Consider the following 16,837-nt stretch of genomic DNA (forward strand, 5'->3'; position numbering starts at 1 on the left):
CTAAGGTTATAATAAAATTAAACCAATCTTGGTCAGATTTCTTATTGTTTTTAAATTCTCTACTGACAAGGTGCCGCCTTATTGCCTGTATCCTGGGCTCGAAGGGCTCTCTGATTGGCCACTGGATTTTCCCCAAACTCTTCTCCCTCCCAATGACCTGGTGTTTAAAATTCTCCAATTCCTTTCAGGTTGGTGAAAGGCTTTCAGGATGCAAATATTCTGGAGTAGTACCGCTTGGTCCTCATGGTAATTTTCACTTTAATCTGAGTTTATCAGAGCCTATCCTGGGAGTTTAGTCAGTCATTCATTTATGACATGTTTAATCATCCCACAATATGGACCAGTGACACGGCTGGGCCGTGTCCTCAGGGAGCGCAAGGCCTTGTGGGCAGACGCGTGAAGCAGCAATTGACATTCAGCGTGATCATGGCTGGGTGTCTGCCTGGCTCTGCACAGAGAAGCCACAGCTCTGCGAGGGGCTGATGGAGGGGGTGCTAACAGAGGAGAAACACCCCCGGGGAAGCGGGGAGCCCAGGCTGCCAAGCAGCATCCTTAGAGCCTGCGTTTGCAGCCAAAGGCACTGTGACTGCCAGCTGGGCCTCGCTGCAGAGGTGGGTTCTGCAGGCGCTGAATATCCCGAAAAGACTCATTTCCGCTGCTGTTGGGAGACAATGGAGAGGAAAGTGCCTCATTAGCATGGGGAGGAGGGACAGAGACTTTGTGCAAGGCTCTGGAGGAAAGGCAGGACCACAGCTTCCTTCACGAACACCCCCTACCTGCCCAACACTGCGACGCTCTTCAGACTCTGGCTTCCTGAGGGGGGCTTTGTTCTGATACATGGCCCGAACCTCCTTCACACGAATTTCCCATTCATTAACATGTTAACTTCCTCTGCATAGACAGCTGGCGAGAGAGCTCCCATGATCCAAGGTAACTGAACTGCCACACTGCCCATCTTGTGTCTGCTTTGCATAACGTGCCTCGTCTGAGGGTGGACTTGGGTAAAGAAACGGCTTCTGGGACACCCTCCCCCAGGAGCTGATTTTCTAAGATGTGGTACGTGAATGGTTGATGTCAGGGAGCCCTACAGGGTGAGGCCCAGAGCTGGAGTGAGGCCAGCTTGCCTTGTTTTATGAATCCTGGAGCTGTTTTCTTTGGGGCAGTTGGGGGAGATGCAGAGGAAGTGGTTTAAATCAGAAAAGCCTAGAGAAGTCCTGAGACCAGTCATTTGAGGTCAGCGCCGGACTGGACTCTGTGACCAGGAGAGTGGCCAGGAGGGAGTGGAAAGCAGGGGCGGGGACCTCGGCAGCAGCCAGGCTCCCCACAGCTCCAGAGCCTGGAGAAAGAAGCAGAGAAAGACAAACTGTCAGGCCTGCTCCCTCCTCCTCACCACCATGAAGCAAAAGGGAGCTGCCTACTTGATGACGGCCGAGCGGGCCAGCAGAGGGCGATGATGTGGGTGATACAGACAGGGGACATTTTCTGGGCCTCGGTTTCCTCCTCTGAAATATGGGTTGCTCTTCTGGTTTCCTAAGGTCTCTCCTCCCGTGCTGAGAATCAGCCTTACAGTTCAGTTCTGCCCCAGGGTGGAGGGGAGAAGGGGCTCGTGGGCTAGCTCAAGTCCAGAGCGATCTCATGTCCTTCAGCTCCGACGCGCAGAGAAGCACTGAGGGGACTTGACTGTCATTTTGTTCATGAAGGGCTTATTCTTGCATGGAGATGATTGCATATTAGGGCTTTAAAAACAACAATGCGTTAGCCCTGGCTCTCAAGGAGTTCTAACTGTGAAAACAAGACATATACCTGTGACAAATGGAAAACCACTCAAGACTGCAAAGCAGCCTCTGCGTCCTCATAGGGTAGCGTCAAGTGCCAGCTGAGTGTTCAGAGGCACAGCCTCTCAGAGTTCACAGAGGGACTGATTACAGCCTGATGATTCACGGCTCAGGTAACGTTAACAGAGCTCTTCGGGGGAAAACAGAAGTGGCAGAAGCTGGAAACTAAACAAATGAGGTCAAGGTCACGGAAGCCATGTCTTCTAACAAGGATTCAAAACGTGTTCCTCAGCCACATGCTGGGCCCGCTGTGTCGGGCCCGAGGCAGGGTGAGAGAGGGTAAGGGGCCCATTGGGACTGGCTCTTCTGATGAATGGAATGAAACTGCAAGGGCTGTTAGAACAGTGCCAACCTCCTGACCCTACAGGCCTGCTCACAGGACCAGCCTCCCACCCGCTGCAGCGCTGTCTGCACTGGCTCCTTAAGGGGCCCCAGACTCACTCAGTCCAGCCCACGTCAAAGGACCCTACGGTGGGAAGTACAGCCAGGTTCCACTGGGGCTGAACAAGTCAGGACCTGAAGGTGTTCTCCCATCTCTGCAGGACACTCGGACAATCTCTTATCTCCTCTTCCTTCTGGGTATCTGATTCTTTCTGCCCTTTTTCCATAGCGACACATTCTCCGTCAAGGTGCATCTGGCTGGGAACCAGCTCTCTTGGTCTCTCAGCTACACCGCCTGGGATGACCGTCTCTGGGTTACGATTCTAATCCTCAAGGCAAAGCATCTCTTAGCTCATCTTGGGTCCCCTATCTAGTTCCGATTCCATCAGCTGTGGTCAGAGGACACCCTGTCCCTTCACCAGGGCCTGTGGGGAACAGCCAGTTTCCAGAGAAGGGAGTGTGGACAGAGCCTTTTCTCCAAGAAGCAAGATCAGAGCCGGTCTCATCTTCTTAATTACCCACAGGCAGAACAGTCTCCTCTCTGGCTAAGCGCTCATAGCTGAATTTCTGAGGCCAAAAATCCCATCTGAGAGTCTTTTCTGAAGCCCCAGGGCCTAGGACCAGGCCTGAAACTCAAAATATGGAACATTTTCAATATTCTATAAACTTTGTAAACGGCGGCAGCGAATGAACGGTCACTCAGGGTCACAGGGCTAATGAAGACGGCAAGAAGTCAGCACAGAGGGTGATGCGTGTTTGGGCTTTTTTCCTAATGCCATGTCCCCCACCCAGCCCTGGAGAAGATCAAGGTCCTCTGGCTTTAGAGCCGAGTGGCATTTGCTGTGATATTTATTTCCTTCACACACATCTCCTATTAATTAACACAGTTCTTCCTCAGCACAGAGGTTGGCAGGGACCTGCAGGGTCGGAGCACTTTGAAAGACACCAAACTGCATCTTGTGCCTCGTTGGCATGATGGTCTGCAGGTGAGGGCTGGCCATCCAGCCCGGATGCCAAAGAAGTGACACTTGGCTTCTGCTTTGACGGGAATCTCTCTACCTTGCTGTTCTTTCCCCAACACTAAGTTTACTCTTGGCCCTTCCCAAAGTTCAGGACCGGTTTGCACTCATGAATAAGCTTGTCGTACAGGGAAGGAGTTATCTTTCGGAGCAGGGTCCTGTCACATTCAGCCCCTGCTTTGGGAGGGTCGGGGCAAGTGTTAACCACTGACCATTTGAGAGCAACTCCATTTTCTGTTGATTTCTGTTTCTAGTACACGCCCCCCCCCCCCCCCCCGAATTTACTGAGTCTCCATTTACAGAAGGCCGTCTGGTCCTCGTCATGGAGTAGACACTGGGGCCCGACCTCGGACTAGCCTGAGAACCTTGAGTCCTCCTCATCCTTTTGGGGAGCTGTGCTCCCCAACTTCACAGATCTGTTTTGCTCTGAGTGAAAACTCACTGTCTTAGGCATACTGCCGTAGTTCACATGATTGAAGTTTGGATTACTTGTAGGGGGAGGGTGGTGACTGGGTAGATTGCAAACTCTTCCAAAAAATCAAAGAAGTCCAAACTTAAAGACATTGTCCTCATTCCTATTCCTTTCAAAATGAGGCGTGTCGAGAAGGGTTTATACAGGACGCTCAGTTCACCCTTCTGGAGAATGTCCTGACTTGGAGCATCTGAGCGAGGTGAGGTCACGATCAGGTGCAGAGATCGCAGGGGCTGCAAGGGGAGGCGTCTGGTGACTTCTGAGTGTATTTGGCTCCGACTGCAAGTGCATTTTAAAAATCTCCTTTTAAAAAACACAACTTTTCATACTTATAATCCATCACAAAATACAAGATAGTGCTTTTTTGGATGTGTCGTGGATGTTTTAAAATTGTCAGAGTTCTCATAATTGTCGGCTGTAAAAATCTGCATGGACATGTGTTTTTTATTAAGACATAACCTCACACATCATCCATTCATAACACATTACTGACTCTGCTCCCTCTATTAGCAGCTGGGAAAAGAAATGGAAAGTTGAATTGGAAACAAATTTATATGCTCATTTAGCTTGGTTAATTACCTGCTGAAATAATGTCCCCAGTTCTTAACGGGTGCTCCCCTTGATAGATAAGGCAGCTGCCCGAGAGGAGGTGACGGCTCAAAAAGGCACCTGGCTTATGATAATGTTTGTCAAAAACATGACAGGATAAACCAGGTTGGAATGTTCTATCTGCCAACACACTAGATGCCGCCAAGTCTGGAAAGAGCTGACTGACAGTCTGTTAAAACTGAGACTGCTTACATAATAATAGGACCATTTTGTATTCTTCATAACGCTAATGTAGGCAAAGTTACCAGTAATACATTCCCTTAGAATGCCCTGGACGTGAGGGCGGACTGTGAATAGCAGGGAAGCTGAGAGCCTTGCAATGGATGGAATCTGAAGCTCTCTGAGGGACTGGGCAGGATGCTTACATGTGATTTTTCAAAATTTTAAATTATCCATGTTGTGCTTTCAGTTCTATTAATTGACACTACCACTGTCAAATTTCTGAGGCCACCTTTAGTTTGCACTGGTCTTTTTTTTTTTTTCTTTTTAAAAATATCTATTCCTTTGGCTGCATTGGGTCCTAGTTGCAGCACTCGGGATCTTTAGTTGCGGCATGCGGGATCTAGTTCCCTGACCAGGGATCGAACCCGGGCCTCCGGCATTGGGAGCACAGAGTCTTAACCACTGGACCACCAGGGAAATACCCCCCACCCCTTTTTTTCTAATGCAGATCTCATCTAAATGGTATAGTATACCTTTCTGGTTTTTAAAAGTCTGCCCGACGTTGATTCAGAGTGTCTCCATTTTCTTTTCCTCAAGCACTCCAAAGTTCCTAAAGTTCATTTTACTAAGTTTAAATCACTTACATTCCCAAGATTGCTGGGAAGTATGTTGAAGGTAGACAGTGTCCTTCCTCATTTTGGAGAGGGGATGGATCTTGGGGTACAGAGAACTTGTTACTTCCACCCCGTTGGTATTGGAGCAACAGGTAGAATCTGCTTCTCTGATTTATAGTCAACGCACTTTTCATATTCCCCTCACTAGGTCAATACTCAGTGACGCCTAATTAGACCAGATGAACTCGGGGCACAGAGATGGAGTCATCGGTTGGAGCCAGAGGACGGATGCAGACGTCTGTTTCAGATGAGGTCAGGGAAGGGCTGCGCTCAGCTCCACCACGCCTCGCAGTGCTGTCCGCTACCTTTTCTTCCAGTTCTTTCTTTTCCTCAGTCGCCAGACAACAGTATTCACTAAGCTCCTGATGAGAGTTCGATCTTACCTGGCCAGCTGCTGCTCTTCGAATACAATAGAATGTTAGAGTTGACAGCTACCTTAAAGAAGAGGCAGCTCTAAACTTTTCAACTTATGGAAATGTTACGAGAAATTGGACCCAGAGGGTTTAAGCAACCTGCCTGGAGGGGCTGCAGTTCTCATATCTAGTTAGTAGCAGTGCCTAGGCTGCTACAGGTGTTGATTTTTCACCTCTTTTTGTTTCCTAGTGGTAGTTACTATTACTGCTAGCTTTGGTTGAGCACGTACTATATGACAAGCACTACACATGCTTTTAGTCCCCACCACGATCCTCAAAACAGGCCACATTATCCTCAGGACAGTGTAGTCCAAAAAGGAATTCAAAACTACTTGTCCACATCAGGATTTTTATAAATTATTGTAAAAGAGAGCAGACAAATAATAATAGTAATTCATATGCCTAACACAAAACAGCAAGAACAATAGTAATAGCTAACACACAGCACTTATAATGTGTCAGGTTCTATTCTAAGGACTTTATACATGTTAACTCCTTTAGTCCCCTGGGTAACCCTATTAGGTAGATGCTATTATCCCTGATTTACAGATTAGAAAACAAAAGCACAGAGAGGTGAAGTAATTTTCCCAAGGTCACAGAGTTGGTAACTGATAAAAATAGGGTTTCATTCTGGGCTGTCTGGCACCAGAGCCCATACTCCCTCAAGTGATCTTTATATGTTAATTACTATTAAGTGTAAATAATGAGTAACATCTCTGACTCAATCTTAGCTGGAAATCAAGGGCTGGTGCGTCAATCCGCAGGGAAGCCTGCAGGGTCAGCCCTAGAGTCTGAGCCGGCTCTGCAGCTTGACCTCCAGTCCCCTTACCAGCATGCCGACCAGGAGAAGGGAAGGAAGGCTCTTTCCGTCTTCAGAGAGGTTCCAGTTTGTTTCCGGACAAACAGGCAAGAAATTGAAAGCTCAGTGTCCACAGAGGTTGTACCTATTAGCCTGCCCCAGAAACTACTTAGGGAGAAGGTTTGATAAGGGATAATAAGTTTTCTTGAAAATTCAGTGTGGTTTCTGCCTGCCAAGCATCTCATCCTTCCCACATACTGTCTGGCAGAGGTGAGGCACGTGGTCTCTGGTACAGCCAGTATGGCACACCCATTCATACCGGGGAGGGGAGAAAGCACATTTCTAAATAGTCTTCCCATCACCTTTCAGGATCCTGCCTGCCTTCCAGGTGGTGAGGGTTCTCTGCAGCCATGGCACAAACCTTTACCACTAGGGGGCGCCTAGACAACTCAGCGCGCTCCCTGGAAAGGGGCCCTTACGGGACGTGAGCAGGGTTCTCTGACAGAATGGATTCCTGGTTACGAGCTGTAGGTTATGGTTACACCTATGCTAAGCATAAACATGGGGAAATGCTTCTATAGGGTTAAATGAGGGCAGCTTGAGTCATTCCAAGAGACTCAGCAAGTCTGGTAGCCAACTCATGCGCTCTCCCTGCCGCCAACCTAGCAGGCCCTCCCAACCCGCAGCCCCAGACTCCCGCTTACACGCGCAGCTCTCTAAGCACGGGGCGGGGTGGGTGAGGTTGGGGGTCCTGATACAGCACCCCTCACCCCTCACCCCCCCTCCAGTGTTGACTGGATTACTGGTGGAAGCAGCCATGTTGGAGGCAGGCGTCACCCTTGGGATCACTCACTGCAGGTGGCTTTACAGATGTTTGGTGACTAATTAGTTGGCTAACTTTTCTTTATTTCTCTCACATACTTGTCCTTTCCTGTTCCAGCACAAACGCTGACAATAAACCCAAGGAACCAGCCCTGGGAGGAAACCAGCAGGAATGCCGAGCAGGGCTGGAACTAGGGTGAGGCAAGTGAGGCATTCCGGCAGCCCTTTCATTGCCTGAGCCTGAGAGCAATGCCGCTTTTTGCATTGTGCCCCAGGCAACTCTCTAGCCTCCCCCCTAGTCCCAGTCCAGAATTGCCATCGTGAGAGGTACCCAGCAGCATTGAAAAACAGCGAGCTATTTGTTTTCGTTTCTTTATTTTTTCTTTAAATTTTATTTATTTTTGGCTGTGTTAGGTTTTGGCTTCGTTGCTGCGTGCGGGGGTTACTCTTCGTTGCGGTGCGCGGGCTTCTCACTGCCGCGGCTTCTCTTGCAGCGGAGCACGGGCTCTAGGGAACGGGCTTCAGTATTTGTGGCGCACGGGCTTAGTTGCTCTGCGGCATGTGGGATCTTCCCCGACCAGGGATTGAACCCGTGTCCCCTGCACTGGCAGGAGGATTCTTTTTTTTTTTTTTTTTTTTTTGCGGCGGATGCACAGGCTCAGCGGCCATGGCTCACAGGCCCAGCCGCTCCGCGGCACGTGGGATCCTCCCGGACCGGGACACGAACCCCTGTCCCCTGCATCGGCAGGCGGACTCTCAACCACTGCACCACCAGGGAAGCCTGCTACTCTTTTAACCCCGCTTCTCTTCACCTCCAGCCTCCTAAACCTATAGCTCTTCTTGCTCTTTCCTGTTTGGGTGTCGGTTGATAAGGATTAGTGAGAACTTCCTAGTCAGGGGCCTCTACAGTAGAAGTTGCTAACATTTATTCATTGCTAACTATGTGCCAGAAATGCTTCTAAATGCTTTCCAAGTGTTGGGTCACTTAATTCTCTCAACAATATTGTGATGAAGGTATCCATTTTACAGATAAGGTAACTGAGGCACTGAGAGGGGAAGACGCTTACTCAAGGACACAGTTAGCAGATAGTGGAGCCATAGTTTGAATCCAGGGAGTCTTTACTCCAGAGCCTGCACTCAGACATTACGACTTGCTCAAGATACTGAAAACCTTCAGCGAGGCTAAACAGTGGATTATGAGTTTCCAGGGGACTAAGCGGGGTTGTGATTTGATGTTTTTAACAGAGAATCCCTAAAATCACAAGTGATGTCTATTTGGCAGACTGGCCAGGCCTTAGAGCTTACTGCCTTTGGCTTACATTTGAACAGACTGCTGTTCTTCTGAACAAACAGTTTGGCATTTTTAAGGTTGGTTTATTACATCTCTAAAGACTGGATTCACTTATATCTTTCTTATTCCTGTTCTGATCTGGTTCCCAATAGATGGCTGTGAACTTGAGAAGGGAGGAGTGTCTTCTTATTCATCTTTGTGTTTCCACAGTCTCCAGCCCTTGGGCTTAGTAGGTGCTCACTAAATGTTGGTCCATTGGAATTAAACCACTTTAGTCTGTATCAGCCACCTTGAATTATGGGCCATGGTAAAGGTGCCCCTCTGGGACCACCAGGTAACCCTGTTCTGCTTGCCATTGACCTTTTTTTCTTTTTCCCTGCACACAAAAGCAGCATTTTTTTCTTTATTCTGATTTAATGTGTGTGCGGGGGTTGGTTCTCTCTGATAACTACAACAGAGAACATATCATGCATTTTTGATTACTCTACATCTTTTGAATGTATGAGTAGAAAGGACTAGAAAATTTACCCTTCATTGCTAATTGCTTGCCTTCAATTTAAAGAGTAAACTAAATCCTGTTATTCTAGCTCAATCTATTTTATCTATTCTTTCAGATGCTTTCCCCTGTCATATCTTTCCTTTTTCTCCCTGTATCATTTTTCTTTTTTTTTAAGTTCTCAGCACAACCTCCAGGCTTGACCAGCATTCCTGTGTGCTCTCAGACTCCACCGAAGAAGAGGCAGATTGCTCTTCAATGATTTTATTATTATTATTTTAAAATTATTTATTTACCTATTTTTTGGCCATGCCGCGCAGCTTGTGGGACCTTAGTTCCCCGACCAGGGATTGAACCCGGTCCCTCAGCAGTGAAATTGCAGAGTCCTAACCACTGGACTGCCAGGGAATTCCATCTCTGTATCTTTTTATGAGCATTACAGATCATTCATTTTGTACAACTTCTGATCCCCACCTTTTTGACAAACTTAATACCCATGCAAATATGAGTTTAAAGATTGAGGCACATTGACTGAACTCCCTAATCCCAGGCATCCCCAGGAGGCTACTGTCTCTCTTGAACAACCTTATCTCTCAGAGACCCTAGTTTCCTGGAATAGGGCAGATTCTGCTTCAGAAAGGAAATGCAGTCGTACTCAGAACATCCTGGGACCATCCCCTAGGCCGACCCAGAGCAGCCAGGGATCTTCACTCCAAGGTTGGCTCTGAGCAGATCTGCTCTTCTCCAGACCTGCGCATGAAGTGGACTGACCTGCCGCCTGTGGGCATTCCAGCCCGTGCCTGCTGTGGACAGCCTCACTGTCTTCAGACCTCTCTGCTGGTATGTTTCCAACACTTTCACAAGAAAATTCCTAAGTCACTTCCTCCATGTGGCCTTCCTCCGATCAACCCCAAAGATCTGTGAGACCTCCTTTATTCTGTATCCCATCATCATCTAAATCCCAAAATTTAATTAAGGATTTTCCAGACTACTTCTTTAGAATCTTTTCTGAAACAAATGGATTTGTGAGGATCTGGAAGTCATATATAAGCTTTCCTACAGTTATAGACTTTAAATGAAGTTTGGCTTCTATATTATATTGACACCTGTGAATCTGTTGCTTAATATCAATAAAAGCTCCCCAGACTCTCTGAGTGTGATGCTTTTCTTTCCAAAGGCACAGACCTAGGCTTCCTGGTGTCATCCTTCTGTATATAGCTGTGCTCAGATCAGCGGTGATGGTCAGCAGCCTGCCCGGGGTGAGAGTCTCCCTAAAAGGGACCCCAGAAATTGATCTACCTTTCAAGAGGCTCCATCAGCATCCAGAAACACTGTACCCTATCTCGAAAGGCATTGGTCCTGCTGCTCTGCAAATTAATGTTCTCCAGGCCTCATTTTGGCAGCGTGGGCCCTGGAAGTCTTTCTGTGCTGTACTTCTGTAGCCTTCCTTGTTGTGCACCCGCACTGCAACCTCTGCAACTTCCCCTTACTTGGAGCTGGGATTTCAGGACCTAGGAATTTTCCACGATGTCCTTCTACATGCTTTTCAACGGCAGGCCTAGGCTGGCATGTCACACAAGGCTAGCTCCTTCGGCCAACCCCCTCTGCTTAGTCAGTGGCAGCTCCGCAAATGCTGGAGGGATGACTCAATGCACGGGAGTGTGTCCTAAATACTGCATTTGAAAGTGATAGTCTTCCTGAGCTTCTCATGACAATGACTAACCTCTTTGTTTCTTTACGCCTGTGAATAGCTTATCGAAACGGATTAAGCATCCTTTTATGCATGTTCTTAGTAATGTTGGCAATATAGTTCTTTTTAGTTTGTTATGGAAATAACCCAAATTGGGAAAGGTAGCTTTAAAACTCCCCTGCTAACCAAAGCATGATCAATTGGGGAAAAAATTTTGAATTCTTTTCTTTTTCTTGTGAGAGGCATGGGAAATAATAGGAAAGGGAAAGTGGGGAGCACCACTCATCAGAAAAACATTTTAAGAAATGTGCTGCCTTCTATTTCAGGAAGGTTTACATCAACACTGTTAACAGACAAATGAAGGAAAAGGAAATGTGGATCATTGGTATTGGTACTTTTCAGAAAGGCTGATTGATAATATTTTCTTGTATTTGAGATAATCAAGGACAGAAAGCAATGTCACAGGATGTGAATTACTCCTCATGACGGTGAGGAAGGTGCCTATTTTCTGTCTGTTGTACAGTATGTCTGGGAAGTCCCTCCCACACTGAGTCCTTGGTCTTTCTTCCTCTGACCCTTTCACATGACTTTGACTCCTTATTGGCAGGGCCTTTTCCTAAGATTCTTTTGCTGATAATCCAGTCATGCTGTTCTCACACAAAGGCGACTACTAGAAATAGGCACGTCAGGCTATGACACAGCCTTCCTCCTCCTTTGAAGGGGTAATGACCTTATTCAAGATGCTTTTATTAGGTCTTCTCTGCAAGTTACCGGAGAAAAGTCATTGCATTTCATTCACACAACTATGCTGCCACTTCCTGTCTGGGTGGTTCTTCCAAGTCTCGGTCAACCCCCGTTTTACATGGCTGAGGCGAGGTAAGAAGTTGGACAATGAATTGTAATAACCTGACTGATTTCTTACTTTGATTTAAAAAAAAAACAAAACTAATCATTATTATTTTTTTCTGCCTGTAAAAGTAGTCATTCCGACTGTAGAAAATACAGGGAAAACATAAAGAATAAAATTAAAATCCCACAAAATATCATTGTTATTAAATTTTGGTATTTTTCCTTCTATATCTTATTTTCTGAAGACAAAAATAGAAATACTTGATAAAGTTTCAGTATATGTATATATGTGATTTCTATTATAAGATTGGAACCATGTTCTGCATATAACTTTGTATCCTGCTTCTTTTCACTTAGCATTATAAGGTGGCATAGCCTGCTGTCTTTAAATATGCCTCAACAATGTAATTTTTTTTTTTTTTTTTTTTTTTTGCAGTACGCGGGCCTCTCACTGTTGTGGCCTCTCCCGTTGCGGAGCACAGGCTCCGGACGTGCAGGCTCAGCGGCCATGGCTCACGGGCCCAGCCGCTCCGCGGCATTTGGGATCTTCCTGGACCCGGGCACGAACCTGTGTCCCCTGCATCGGCAGGCGGACTCTCAACCACTGTGCCACCAGGGAAGCCCAACAATGTAATTTTTAAAAAAAATTTATTTTATTTATCTATTTTTAGCTGTGTTAGGTGCTCAATGCTGCGCACGGGCTGTCTCTAGTTGCGGTGAGCGAGGCCTACTCTTCGTTGCAGTGTGTGGGCTTCTCATTGCGGTGGCTTCTCTTGTTGTGAAGCACGGGCTCTAGGCACACGGGCTTCAGTAGTTGCGGCACGCGGGCTCAGTAGTTGTGGCTCACAGGCTTAGTTGCTCCGCGGCATGTGGGATCTATCCGGACCAGGGATTGAACTTGTGTCCCCTGCATTGGCAGGCGGATTCTCAACCACTGCGCCACCAGGGAAGCCCAACAATGTAATTTTTAATAGATGTACAATACTCCACCATATATGACTGTACCAAGATTTATTTAACTGCTCTCCCACTCCCAACATTATAGTTGTTTTTATGGTTTTTACTATGACAAAGCAATAATAAACAGCCTTTAGGTAAACCTTATTGCGAACCTCATTCCCTAGGGTAGATTTTTAGAAGGATAACCACCGGGCCAGGTGGTAGGAACACTCCTGGATGTGTGAAAAAGTATATATGCATATATGTGTGTGCTGCCCAGTTTCCTTTGAGAAATCCCACCTGCCGTGTATGAGAGCTCCAGTGCCACTGCAACTTCATTAGCACTGTTCGTGTGTGTGTATGTTCATGTGCATGTAAACATACCTCAGCAAATAGATAAAATGATATAGATAAGAAGATATGGTGTCTCATTTTTTCGAAGTAACATTTTTAACTTGGCTCTGTTGAGATATAATTGACATATAACTGATGGTGTCCTATTTAAACTTGCATATTTTTTAACTAGTAAGGTTGAGTACTTTTACTTTGATATTTGCATAGATCAAATGATCAGCCATTGACCTGAATTATATTCATTTGCCCAGCAGGTTTATAAGGGTGTTAAAATAAGATTTGTGTATATATATATATATATATATATATATATATATATATATATTTGTCTTTATGTTCCTCTTTATAGCAGCTGATATAAAACTCACTTTGCCTGTTCAGGAGTGGGTACTCTATATGTATGCTGAGTCATAACCACCTGGGCAGCTCAGAGAACAGTAGTTAAAAGCATCAGCTTTGCATCAGGGTTGGCTTTGGGCCAGGTATTTTCTACTTATTCCCAAGATACCTAACTTCTCTTAGCCTCAATTCCATCAGTGGCTAAGTGGGCATAATAATGCCTACTTCACTGTGTTGTGCAGATGAAAGAATTTATGTAAGCCCTTAGCACAGGGCTGATACATAATAAGAACTTGATAAATAGTAGCTGTCACTGTGATCACTGACGAGCATAAAATGTCATCTGCCACCAGCATCTCGTACTAAGGTCACTGCATTGTCGTACTAAGGTCACTGCATTGTGTCTGTCACTCTTGGACAGTAAAATGATGGTGAGATAAGTCTAATTTCTTCTTCTTCTTATGCAAATTTAGCCAAGTGGCCTGTTAGCTGCTTTGATTCACAACCCACCTCCATCATGTTTCAAGTGATGCTGTTTTTCTGAACCCAGCAGGCAATGAAAATGATCCAATGAGAGGAAATGCAATAAAAAAGATCAATCACCCAGCAAGATACCAGCACACACCTATTAGAATGGCTACAATTTAAAAAGACTGACCATCCCAAGTGTTGGGGCGGACGTGGAAGAAACGGAACTCACATGTACTCCTGAGGGTATAATCATTCTGGAAAGCAATTTCGCAATTTCTTAGAAAGTTACCATACACGTACCATATGATCCAGTCATTTCACTTATAGGTTTTTACCCAAGAAAAAAGGAAATATATGCTCACACAAAGACTTGTACACAAATGTTCAGGCAGCTCTGTGGGTAAGAGCCCCAAACTAGATACAACCCAAATGTCCATCAACAGATGAGTGGATAAACAAATTTCAGTATATCCATACAATGGCATACACTCAGCATTAAAAAGGAACGAAGTATTGGTACCCAAAACAACATGGATGAATGTCAAGATCATTATACTGAACAAAAGAAATCAGACCCAAAAAAGTACATACTGTCTGATTCCATTCATATAAAACTTTAGAAAATGCAACTGAATCTATACTGACAGAAAGTAAATCAGGGGTTGCTTAGGTGTGGGCCGGGTGGGGGGAGGGGGGGCAGGAAAGGATAGGAAGAAGAAATTACAAAGGGGCATGAGGAGACTTGAATATATTCACTCGACTGCACTGGTGGTTTCAAGGGGGTGTACACACGTCAGAACTTATCAAATGATACACTTTAAATGTGCTCCACTTGTTGTATGTCAATTATACCTCAATACAGCTGTCTCAAAAAAGACCAGTCAATTATATACTGGTGTGTTTTATTCACTCTTCACTCATTAGTCTCTGGATATGACTAGTAGTTATGATAATAAACAGGGATGCAGACCCTCAGGTCTCTGACTCCAAAGGCTGTGCTTTAATTGGGTCACATACTTCTTGTTACCAACAGCGTTTGGGATTCTTGAACTCATGCCTCTGGCTCCTAAAACAGTTCTATTTCTATTCATTTTTCAGTTCTTTCATAGTTCAGATGAAATTTTAATCATAAAAATCACATACACGTGCGTACCTTGAATTTTAATATTTGAACCTACTGTTCTATACTACAACTACTCCCAGCTCCCAAGAAGCAAAAGCCAGCTATCTGAATATTAGATTATAATTAGTTGAGGGAGGTAACCGAGGAAACTCAAGAACTGAGACAAAAAAAAGGAAATTCAGTTCAAATGCTTCCCGATGACTGAGCACTGCCGAGAGGGACAGCAACTGTCCTCTTGTTTTCTTCAGCTGCTCCTTTCGGTCCTCTGCTTCATCGGTACTGTCCTTTCATGGAAAAGAGCCCGTACCCAGTTCGTCCTTACAGATTCTACAGGAAAGGGCTGGGCTCCCAGGGATGCCTCTGACCTAAGACGCACGCTCCCCCTACAGCCAGAGTGGGAGCCCAGAGCTGGACTGGCAGCAGCGGGCTCCTCTGCAGCCTGTTGGCTTTGCTGCTCTCCCTCCTTCATGGTTTGGTGGGCAAGGAATCAGGTTGCCATGGCAACTTCCAGCATCCATTTCAGGCTAGAGGGAACATTCCCTAAGGCTCCTCTCCATCTGTGTGTCCTTGGCGATTTCCCTGCCTTGGTGAAGTAGGTGGGGAACCACTTCCTCCAGGGATCTCCCCCAGCTCACCGATGGTATAAATGGGCAGGGGAACTGCATTGCCATGGCAGCAACTCCTCCACTTCTTCCATTCGAAGAAAGTCTGGCTCAAGGGATGTGCCTGGTGCTCCCAATGGCAAAGTCAGCAAGGAAGGAACTGCATTATCTTAATGGTTTCCACACGCTCTTTCCAAGAGAGGGGTTGGCTTTGTGGGGTGGATACTGGGGGATGGGCAGGGAGTTTGGCTGAAGAGGCCTGTTCCCAGGGACCTCACTGCCATGACAACATCCCCAGCGGCAGAGACTGGGCAGGTCTCGCACCAGCTAAGCCCGGATGTCACCTTTCAAATCTGTTCTTGTTCTTCTCTGCTCCCTTTTTTCTTTTTCACAACCCCCAGGGATTCTGCTGGCTTCTCCTCTCCGGATTCTTGAGATCACTGTGATTATGCCTTTCTCCTGACCAAGACTAGTTTCAGGGTAGGCTGCAGTCTTTGCATACATTCACCTTCCCTGCTGTACACCAGAATTCCACAAAAAATCTCCTTTGAAAAAGGCAGGTTTTGTATGCAAGAACATGGGGATAGAGGGAATGACAAGAATAATAACCATGGGAAAGCGGAACTAATTCTGTTCGTTGTAACTGTGTTCATCCGTGGGAGGGCAACCTTCCCTTCAGCCCTCAGACTGTCTTCCTACTCCTGGACTTGGAGCCCTTGGTGGGAACAAAACTGGCTTTGGTGTTCAAACATCTGGGTTTGAATCTTGTTTCAAGCGATTCCTACCAGCTGAGAAGTCACAGGTGAGTCACATACCCTTTCTGGGGGTCCATTTTCTTATCTGCCGAAGGAGAAAGTAAAATGTCTTCTTTGGAGAATTGTGGTGAGAACCAAGAGAGGCAATCGATACACAGAAGTACTTTGTTCATACTCAGGCACTTTACAAATCTTCATAATTTTGGTAATTTTTGTTCTCATGGAGCATTCTTAATTGATTGGCTCAATCAATTATTCATTCAATGAATGGATTAGGGAGCGCATTCTAATACTTCCTTTAAGGCAGGTTACGTAACCTCCAGGAGGGTCACTGTCCTCATCTGTACAATGGGATAACCACAGTCTCAAAGCATGATTTTGAAGGTTAAATTAAGTGCTGACTAATAAACGTATACAGCAGTGCCGAGCAGAGTACCTGCTCAATTCATAATTACTCTTATCGTTTGCCAACTACATACTCTTCCCAGTTTCTCCTTGGAAGTCTTGAGTCATGCTGACGTGACTCGGGTCTGCTTGTGATGCTCTCTACCACTTGGAAAGGCCTAGAATTAGCAAAGAAGGGTTGGGGCCAGGAAGCCCCCACTGCAGATAGTGACTCTGCCCAGGACCGGGGGTTATTTGAAATAACCAGAGAAGCTACAATACTTCTCAACTCCCTTTATATTCCATGGAGGGTTAGCAAATTTGGCCCTGAATGTGCAGCAGGCACAGACTGCTTTGG

General features: G+C 46.1%; 2 long non-coding RNA genes across 2 annotated transcripts; both read left to right on the top strand.

Annotated features, from left to right (window-relative positions):
• Positions 1–421: 421 nt before the first annotated feature.
• On the top strand, positions 422–7,536 carry LOC137205669 (uncharacterized). The gene is made up of 3 exons (XR_010934265.1): positions 422–930; positions 5,301–5,404; positions 7,305–7,536. It is a non-coding gene; the product is annotated as an uncharacterized lncRNA (long non-coding RNA).
• A 3,636-nt stretch (positions 7,537–11,172) lies between these two features.
• LOC137205745 (uncharacterized) lies at positions 11,173–14,270 on the top strand. The gene is made up of 3 exons (XR_010934290.1): positions 11,173–11,539; positions 11,949–12,142; positions 13,695–14,270. It is a non-coding gene; the product is annotated as an uncharacterized lncRNA (long non-coding RNA).
• Positions 14,271–16,837: the final 2,567 nt, after the last annotated feature.

Source organism: Pseudorca crassidens, chromosome 1, assembly GCF_039906515.1.
Source record: "Pseudorca crassidens isolate mPseCra1 chromosome 1, mPseCra1.hap1, whole genome shotgun sequence".
Classification (NCBI taxonomy): Eukaryota; Metazoa; Chordata; class Mammalia; order Artiodactyla; family Delphinidae; genus Pseudorca; species Pseudorca crassidens.